This window comes from Mus pahari, chromosome 10, assembly GCF_900095145.1.
Source record: "Mus pahari chromosome 10, PAHARI_EIJ_v1.1, whole genome shotgun sequence".
NCBI lineage: Eukaryota > Metazoa > Chordata > Mammalia > Rodentia > Muridae > Mus > Mus pahari.
In genome coordinates, this window is record NC_034599.1 from 33360132 (window position 1) to 33370759 (window position 10628).

The window sequence follows — 10628 nt, forward strand, 5'->3', positions numbered from 1 at the left end:
CTCCATCAGGACCAAGTAAGTGGCTCCAGTGTCCATAGGAAGGAGCTGTGCTGCCTACATACATGATATCTACTTACAGCCCCCTGTTAGTGATGGCAGTGGTTGGGTCAAGGGAGCTCGTCAGTTAGCCATAGCCAATCCTAGGAGATCAGTTGATAGGTTATCTGGGAGTGATGTCCCTCTGTTCTATGTAACATGAGGGCAATCGACAGCCCAATGTCCCTCTTGATGGTACCTAGGTCATGGCCCTCTTGACTAGCAGGGGTTAAAGCAGGCTTTTGCCCAATGACCTTGCCGACCACATTTGTAGCAAGTACCTGGTGGTCTCTGAGTTGTAAAAGACTATGAGTCTGGGCCAGTGGCCGGGTCTGGTCTGACAGCCTTCGCCAGCATATTGCATTTTTGTTTGCTTTCTAATCTCTCCCATGGTACACTTTGAAGGCCAGTGCTAAGACTTCTGCCTGTGGAGTTAGGGGTCCTCTCTCTAGCTTTTTAAGTTTAGCTCTCATGTTGATATAGCTCTGGGAAAAGAAGTAGGTCTTCAGAATTTGCTCACGTTCTGGGTTTTCAGGGTCCAGATTGGTATGCTGTAATAAAGTCTTTTTGAAGAGTTCTAAAAATTGAGATGGGTTTTCCTGCTTATCTTGGACAACCTCTTGGAGTTTTTAAAAATTTTCTGGCTTTAAGGCTGCCTTCCTTAGGCCCGCTAAAAAAGGCATGTAATAAACCTGTCTCTGGCTAAAATACCACCTGCAGAATTACAATTCCATTGAGGATCCTGGTCAGGCACGGTCTCCGATCTGATTGGATATGCTTTATTTGTTTGATGAATTTTATCTGCATGTGCTCTCACTTGTTCCCAAACTCGCCTGCAGTACACTGGGAGTAAGTTACTAATAAGTATCATATTTATTTCATGGAAAGTCAAGTTGTAAGACTGAGTAATATATTGAAACTCTTTAATAAAGGCGGGGGAGTTAGAGGTATAAGAACCCAGTCTCTTTTCTATCAGAGAAAGTTCACTCAGTGAAAAAGGAATATGTATTCTGACAAGGCTGTCTACCCCATCATCTTCTCTTAGAGGAAGAACGATTGCTGGGTCAGGCATCTCTGGGAGTGGGGGAAATACTTGGGGGTTTTACTGTGGACTTAGAGTAAGTGATAGGCAGGGTAAAGGTAGGTGCCAATGTAGAACATTTGGAGGGACCTGTGGCTGGCACAGAAGAGGGGGAGTTAGAGGTAGCAGGCTTTGGGGTATCTCAGTGAGGAGAAACTGAGGCAGCAGTTTGGGGTTCTGGTGGCATGGAAACAGGTCTGCAGTGGAAAGGAGATGGTTCATTAGCTGGATCTAACATTGTGATGTCATCTAGTGGAAGTTGTACAGGATTCATGGCTAAGAGGAGCTGGGTTGGAGAGCAAGAACACATGGAAGGATTGGAGTGAAGATAGATAAAGGCTCTAACATAAATAACCTTTTCCTATTTACCAGTTCACTAACAGTATGTATTAAGATCCCTTAAAATAATTGGATCTAGGGTACCATTAAGTAGCCATTTGGAACCATTATCTATTGAGTACTGAATCTAGACCTTATTGCAGAGGTATATTAATATTGATGCCTTCAAGGGAGGCGTTAGCTTCAAAGATTTGAGATTTTCCAGGAGACACCCTAGTGGGGTGTCTGGGGATAAGTTCAAAGACATCGTATTACCCATTGGGGGGGGGGTGTTACTGGATATTCCTACCATGGAAACCAAAACAAATCAGCAGGCTAGAATACATAAGCCATCACGAGGACCTCTAGTGGCCACCCAGAAAGCCCTGGGCTTACTCTGGAATGTGCTTTACCCTGGATCTAGGGATTTCAGCTGGCTGCAGGAATCAGTGGGGAAGAGAGAGCAACTTTCAAAAGGGAGGGGGTCACCCAAACAGTGGATGTCTTAACTTGTTTGCCAGCTGGAGGTGTGGCTATAAAATGCCAACCCCTTAGTCCCCAGAAAAGGCTGTACAGGCCCTATCTGGGAAATTAGAGCCCCCTTCCGCCCCTGCCAGCTGACTTACCCTACCAATTAATATGCCAGTGTCTGTGCGAGAATTTTAGCAACCTGGTAAATAGGAGCATGGAAGCCAGGTCTGTAAGATGTACCAGAATAACACAGCTCACATGGTTTGAAGTTTGTATGTCCTGCGGCTGAGGACAGCTGGACAGTGGAAGCTGTGTTCCACTCCCAGCCATGCTGTGCCACTCTGCTCAACCCGGCCTCCAGGCCCACCACCACCAGGACCCACTGATCTTTGAGTGTGCCCTGCAGCTCCCACTCAGCAGCAGGAGCGTGGAAGTGTGGCATGTGTGGCCTCCCTGGCAGCAGCCCAGAAGTGGCAGGGTGGATCTGAGGGGCTATGCTGGCATGGTGGTGGAGCGGAGAGTTCAGCCAGGCAGCAAGAGATCTGGCTTGGTTGGATCAATAACCAAAGATCCAGGAGGGTGGTGTGGCCATTCAGAGCTGAGAGACTCTTACCTTAGCTGCCACCGTCCCACTGCCTCTGCCAGGGTCCTCCTGCAGGGGTGCTTGCAGGGGCTATTGGAATTCCCACTGAGTTTTATCTGAGTCACAGCACCAAATGATGTGTTAGAATAGTGGGTGGTGCCAAAACAGCATGCTAGGCCAAAGCAGTTCCACATGGAAAAGGTTTTATTGGAAAGGAGAAGCAAAGTGGCAGAGACAGAAGAGGGGGAGACAGAAGAGACAGAGAAGAGAAAAGAAAGAAAGAGAAAGGAAGGGAGGGAGGGAGGGCGGGAGGGAGAGAGGTCGAAGAAGGGGCATTTTCCTTATTTATATGGAAAATGATATAACACAAGTAAGGGTTGAAGGTAAGCCAAGTGGATTCTGGAATATGGTGGTCATTGATTTGACAATTGGCCTACAGATCTCAGGTCTCCCTATTGCCTCATAGATTTGGAATGTCCTGATGCCAACAAATTCCTCTTGCTTTTTGCATCAATCCTAGCTCCATGTGGTTCACACAGGGGATCCCTGGTAAGCTAAGGCTCCCCCAAGTCTTACAATCTCACCCATATTTGTAATTAAGATGGTTGTTAGAGTAATAAAAGTTCAAAACAGCTGTGGTTAGTTTAGCCCCACTCCCCTGTTCTATACAAGTTTTATTAGATATAGTGGTAGAAGCAAATTTAACAATTCCCAAGATTGGAAAGGACATTTCAGTGGGAATTTGTCTGGTATCAAAGAAGTTCCTGATGAACTATTTCAGGAATTTGCCGAAAGGCTGCTAAAAGCAGCTAGTAGAATTTTTTGAGACCCTCAAACAGGAATTCCTTTTGTTACACAATTGTCTTATGAGAATGCCAATGCAGCTCACTGTGGCCATCCAGTCATACAAAGCAAAGACAGACTTATCTGGATACATTCATCTTTGTGCAAAAATTGGACCCTAATACAATCAGGATCTGGGTAGGGCTACTGCCTTGCAGGGGACTACAGTACAAACAAGGCTTTCACAGTGATAAGGTGATAACAGAATGTTTTAAGTATGGGGCATAAATATTTTTAGGAAAGACAATAGAATCATTCCCTTGGAATTTGTCCTCACTGCAGGAGGAATAGTTATCAGGTCAGGTCTCAGTCAATAGACTCAGAATAAAAATATTTACATTTGAGTTAGTGCAAAGCTCAGAGAAGTCTTAGCAAGGCTTGTGTGGCCTTTGTTTTGCAGACCCTGCCTGGGGAAGTTTTTTGGGCCCCCACCTGCCTCCCTGCACATGGGAATTATTTTTAAGCCAAAGCAACATTATTACGAATCTATCAAGGTGTTCAAACCAAATTTCAAACTTAAGGTTTAAGAAAGATTAATGAGGCTACGGAACTTGGAGAGGCATTATAACCTGGCCTGCCTACTCTATATAGAGTTATGGATTTTGAGGATTGTTCTTTATTCCTTTGCATCCTGATAATTGTAAAGGGTTTGTTTCTAGTGAGCTAATTTTAAAGATTTGCTTTTAGTGAGCTAATTTTAAAGAAGTTGCGAAGCAGTATCACTGGAAAGTTTTGCTCTAAGGAATGCCTAATAGCCTTACATTGTGTAAAAAAAAAAAAAAAAAAAAAAAAAAGTCTCCTCTTCAATACAGTAAGTTAGGACTTTGAATTTCTCAGTGTATATTATTCATGGAACTTTATTATAGGCCTTTGCTCCTATACAATAGGCTTTTAAATTTTTAGAGTAGTTTTTGCTACAGAAAAGATTCAGTGGCAATATCTCTTCGATACCTGTGGTCTCAGTTATATGCTAGACAAATTGTGACACAGAAAATCCAAGCAAGTAAAGATGATTTGCTTACTTAAAATTATTTTCTTAAACTTCCAGATATTAATTGGCTAATACCTCACCTTAAGCTTGAAAGACCCACAACATGAGGACTCCCTCACGTTCTGACTCAGGAGAGGTGACACTCCAAATCACTCATGAGAACTGGTCTTGATGCAAACTGCAAGACACTTTTATTCCAGGCATGCTCTGGGGCCCACATTCGTACACCACGCAAGGGTAGAGGACTATGAAGCTCTGAGTAGCTGGGAGAGGGAGTATTTAAAGGAAGAAACAACAACTCAAGGGGGTGGGGAGGGCATTGTTGGAAAATACCAAAAATACCAGTTAAGAGTCACAAGAAAGTGCAAAGTCATAAGAGTCACAAGGAATACCTGGTAATTGTGTGGTTATTTCTCAAAACAGTTTCTATGAGCCTCTAACAATTGCACATTTGCATAGCGGGTTCCAGCAGTGGTCAGGGTGGTCCTTTTTGAACAAACATTCCCTGAACCCAGGAAGCGGGTGGGTGAAGGAATGTTGCTATCTGTTTTATGATTATCATGCCTTGGAGCATTGAGTCACAAAGGTCACATTCTCAAGCCTGGGCCTAAAGGCCTAGTTTTTTACTTTTTATGTTAGACTTTTTCAAGCTCACCACTGGAGAACTTAAGCCTTTGCTGGATCTTATCAAGGGAGATGCAAATTAACTGGGGAGAAACAAATACCCTTGCAGAAAGTAGAGGTAGTTTCTGAGTCAATCTTTGACTGCTTATTCTAGTTATCATTACTCAATGTGCCCACAGCAGTTCTTTGGCAAAAGAGAACATTAATGTGGATTCAGCTTTCCTCATCTCCAAGTAAAGTCTTAACATACTCTTATGAAGTTGTGGTGTTACTAAAAAATTGTAGGATAGACTCATGAAAGGATTTTGGAAAGAATGTCTTAAAAACCTGATGAGACATCTATTCCTTGTTTCAAACAGCATTGGTTATTAAAGAATACTGATATTTGGCATATTGCGTAGCAAACTTCTTAGGTAAAATTGATCATCATTATCCAAAAGATAAGTTGTTAATATTTACTTCTATGCATGCTTTTGTATTTCCTGTAAATTTATGCATGCATTGACCAGGCCTGTCAGCAGGTACTCCAGGGTAGAAGTAAGGATTGAAAAGAAGAAAGACAGTTAGACAGCATTGTGACATGGCCCCAGTCAGTTCTGAGATTGAGGGCAAACTTGGTTTTCCAAATTGCTTTGTGTGCCATTTTGATTGCATGCAGGTTTTGAGGGTGAGTGTGCAGTGGGAAACTAGCAAGGCAGTGGGTAAAGTCCCATGATTGCTTCCTTGGCGGTTGTTTATAAGGGCTTGTCATGATGACCAAGATGCTTGGGACCACTTCCTTGTCTGGACCAGGATCTTGCCTGGGGTCTGCTTCTTTTGTTCCACCCTGAGATTGAAGATCCTGTCTTGGCCTGCTTCCCTATCATAGCCAAAGCTTGTTTCCTTGTCCTTGGCCAATGTCAGATTTCTGCTAAGTGGCACCCCATAAGTCTCTCCACAACGCATCCCATAAAGAATACATATACTGTATTTATAAACAGCCCTTCTACAGGAAAGAAGTATATGTGATTGAATCACATGTTTATTCTTTTGAGTTTCCTCCTGCTTCAGTGCAGATAATTGAACCATTTGCTGTAGCCACTGTAAGATTTTTGGTAGCTCAAAATGACAACTGTTGTAAAAAGTTAAGTAAATGTGTTCTTTTCCCAGAATTTGCCTCACTGCAAGATATGCTAAGAGATAGTCCTCTGATTGTTTAAAAAGGTCCACACAGTGTCTCCGGTCCTTAAGTTTACACGCTAAGAGATAGTCATCTGATTGTTTAGAAAAGCCCACACAATGTTTTTGGTCCTTAAGTCTGCTTCCTTAATACTGTTAAAGGTTAACTGCCAGCCCTAAAACTGCTCTAAAAAAATGTATAAAAGGTGTGTGCTTTAGCTACTCAGGGTCACTTCTATCCGAATTTCAGGATGACCCCAGCATGCTGGATCAATAATCCTCTTGGTTTTTACATCGATCTCCGTCTCTGCATCTCTGTGAGTGGGACATCCCGGATGTAAGGTTTTTAGGGTCTTATACCACTATTTTTGAAATGGCAAAAAAAATCTAGCTTTAATTTGTATACTGAGAGAGAGAGAGAGAGAGAGAGAGAGAGAGAGAGAGAGAGAGAGAGAGAGAGAGAGAGAGAGAGAGAGAGAGAGAGAGAGAGAGAGAGAGAGAAAGCTTAGGGTTTGCAATTGCTTGATATTGTTCCTTTTCTAGATACTGCTAATTCTCAAATTTTGCAATTGTTTATGCATATACAACTCAAGTTAAGAGAAAATAATGTTCCTTTGAAGGTTTGTCCTTGAACATTTAAAAAAATCCTTGACTGCCTGAACAAGACCCCTTAAGGCTATGCCACAGCAGACTTGTACCCCAGACAGATTATAGGCCTTACACAAGTACAGTTGGACATATAATCTCATTCTTTACATCATCAAAATAGTAATGGCTTGTGACAATAATTTGGTATTTCTAGAAAATGTGCAAGTCAAATTGTAAAGACTTGTCCTGAATGTCCTCAGTTTCTACTTGTCCCACATAATGTTGTTAATCTTCCTCGTTGACTCATACTAATCAGTTATTGCAAAGGGCTTCTCATATTTCTGATTTTAGAAAATTAAATACACATGTGAATATTGATACCTTTTCAGGCTTTCTAGTTGCAACTGCTTTAACAGAAGATGCAAATGAAAACGTACTTAGTCATTGTTTTTCTATGCTGGGTGTTCAAAAATCAGATTAAAACAGATAATGAAACTGGCTATTACAGTCAAGCATTTGAGATTTTTTTTGTCAACAATTCAACATTACCCATATTACTGGGATTCCTTATAATTCTTAAGGACAAAGTATTGAGAAACAGGTATTGTAGATCTTTAAAACAATATCCCATAAAATAAAAAAGGGGGAGTTTTATTCCTGTATACCACAAAATGATTTAAATCATGTTCTTTTTCATTTTTTTTTTAACTTGGATACCAAGGAACTCTCTGAGTGTCTATACAATCAGGCATACTTAATGCCTAGGTGAAATGGAAGGATCCACATACTGGCACATGGCATGGTCGTGATCAGGTATTTAATATGGGGAAGAGAGCTTGTTTGTGTTTTTTTCTACAGAATTCTGAAGGAGCACGCTAGTTGCCAGAATGATTAGTGATTCATGCTGATTCTGGGACAAAGAATGATGGTGACCTGTGAGCTTTCAGAGTGCTCTGACAATGGTGAATTGGAAGATGTTTTGGACATATGTTTTTGACCCACCTTTGCTTTCCTGTATCCCAGATTGGACAAGATGCCTTGCTTCCTGCTTTTATACCTTGTGGAACAGAGAATATGGAGACTGTGGAAAATGCCTTCAAAGACTTGATCAAAAAGAGAAGTTATGATGACTCTTCTCTCTCCTTTAATGTGACCAGTTATTTTGACTCAATCATGGACTGGTCTATAAATCAATCCAATATTGGAAATAACAGTCGTCATTTGGAAGGCTGGTTCTGGACATTTTTAGAGACACATAAAATTTAGCTGCAGTTCTATATGATGTTATGTTAGCAATAGATAAATTTAGGATAGGATCTAGATTTCAAACAAATGTTAGTGCATGTGTTAAGGCTCCCAAACTGTTATTGACTGTTAATGTTAAAATTACTTTTACTTCCATGGTATTTAATTTAAGTTGTATTGATTGTACTCTTTCCAACTCTGTTAATGTATTGAAACCTGGCATTTGTGTTTTGAGGGTCTAACAACCAGCTTTGTTTTACTGCTTATGAGTATTACAGGACCTTGGTATTCTGAAAGAAACTTGCAGGTACTGGAAGAAGAGACATCAGGAGCTTTTTGATAACCCCATGTGGAGCGCCTGGGATGGAATTCTGCACTACCTTCTTCCCTTCTTTGACCCAGTGCTTGGCTTACTAATTCTACTGTCTCAAGGACCTTTTCTTTTTAATAAAATTATAGCCTTTATTAAGGGACAATTAGATGCAATAAAGGCTCAATTCTTACTGATTCATTACCACCAGCTGGCAGTGTAGGATCTTGGAGATGGTTTTGATTATATTCTTACAAATGGCCCTTAAAGTAACCCATCTCCTGCTTGGCCCTTCACTTTTCCAGTCCGATGAACTGGCTAGCCAGTGATGGGAAACTGAGAGGAGGAATCTGCCCTTAGTATGAATGGCAACTTAAGACAGGGGAGCCCACTATGTTGATGGGGTACCACCTATGATGGGTAAATCTATTCTGGGCATGACTGTCCTTGTAAATCCTCTCTGACCTAAGACAGGCTACAGTCCCCTTGAAGTCTCTAGGGTCAAGCCGATTTAGACATATATATATATATATATATATATATATATATATATATATATATATATATGTATATGGGGGGGAGACTGTTGGGGCCTGGAAGCCCCTGGAATCTTGTCCCTGGGCCATTATCTAACACTCTTTTGATTCTTCCACTATCTTGCTTCCATTCCATAATTGACATGGGACATTTTACAATGAGGGCATTCCTTTCCTTTTACAATGAGGGGACTTCTTTCAAGACCTTGTACAATGGGGACGCCCTTTGACATTAAGGAGTTACCTAGCACCACTGGTTTGGCCTGTGTACCTGACCAAATTCCGTTTGTGGTTTTCAGCTTTAAAAAGCCCCCATTTCCACTGAATGAAAGAGGCTTGAACAGAATTTTTGTCTTGCTTCCTTCCTTCGCATTTTTGATCCTAAATTTTGTTGCTGTAGCTCCCTTCCCTTGAGAACCCTGTTGTTTAAGTCCTGCAGGTCGGGGCACCCACAGATTAGACCAATTCTCTAGCCTCTGTGTAGCAGGATGTGATTAACACAGAAACTCATGACTGCTTAATGTGTAGAGAATCTGTGACCATGTAATGCTCAGGCTCAAATGGAACATTTGCATCATAAACCCTCCTCAATGGTCTGGGATCATCACGAAAGAGGTATAAAAACAGTTCTAAGAGATAGACACCAGGGAACAATGAGACACATAGTGTTTCTAGGCATGACAAGACAGCTGAAGAAAGAGCTAAGAGCCAGAGAAAATGGAGAACAGGAAAGAAAAAGAGTCTCATAGACACAACAGAACTGAAACACATATGAACTCAGAGAGATGGTGAGTTTCCCCAAGAAGAAGGGGACTTTCCCCAAGGAGGGAGGAAGTCAGGGGGTGGTCAGGGTTATTTTACAGCTCTGACTATTAATAATACCACGTCTTTGGCTCTTATTTACTAGAAAACAGGTGCTTCTTTATACAAGTTTTATAGAACAAAGACAGATTAATGATTATCCAAGTGGTATAGATTATATGCTTGATTTTGTATTACATGTCCAGTTACAATATCAGACACAATTAGAATTTACAAACAGATTTTTATTCTAATTATAAGCCCTATAATTCCAATTAAAGATTTTTAAAATGTCTCCTATAACGCAAGAACATTTATTATAGTCAGCTTGCTTTTACACTGAAAAGGTTTGCTATTAAAGTATTCAAGAGAAAAGAAAATATCTGAACTGTTCCTCCATAAATAACAAATACTAATATCTAACTTTTTTTTACTGTATGTTTCATCATCTATGCTATAAAATAGGACAAGTTTATTTTAGTCAAATCTAAAAGTTTATTAAGTCAAACTAAGTTCTAGGCTTCCAGGTTTGTACCCTGTAACATACCCTATCTTTAAACTGTATTTTCAGAGAGCCCTTAAGCCTATAACGAAAGAAGACCTCGATTCTGTAGCCAATGCTCCTCACCAGTAAGAGGTTGTCCATTGTCTCTGTTAACCCTCCACCAATTAAAGAGTTTGAGTTTGCTCAGGGGCAGACACCCCATGAAGATGCCAGGAGTAATGTCCTCATCTAACTATGTGCTTATTTGTGCTTAATGATCTCCATGGAAAAAGGAAGATTGCCAAATAGTGGCCAGATCAAGTTAATTGTAGAATTTTCCTACAAAGACTCAAACATGATTTTCTCAGGAAAAGACATAAACTGAATCATAATGCTGAAAGTTCCCCAAAATGCAACATGCAGAGACTAAATCCAAAAAGTTGGAGATATAAGGACAGTGAGTGAGTCAATCTGCTCCATTTTGCCAGAACTGTGTTAAGCAGCTCTGCTGGCTTCATGACCTTTTCCATTAGATATGACTGTGTCACTGTTTATAAAA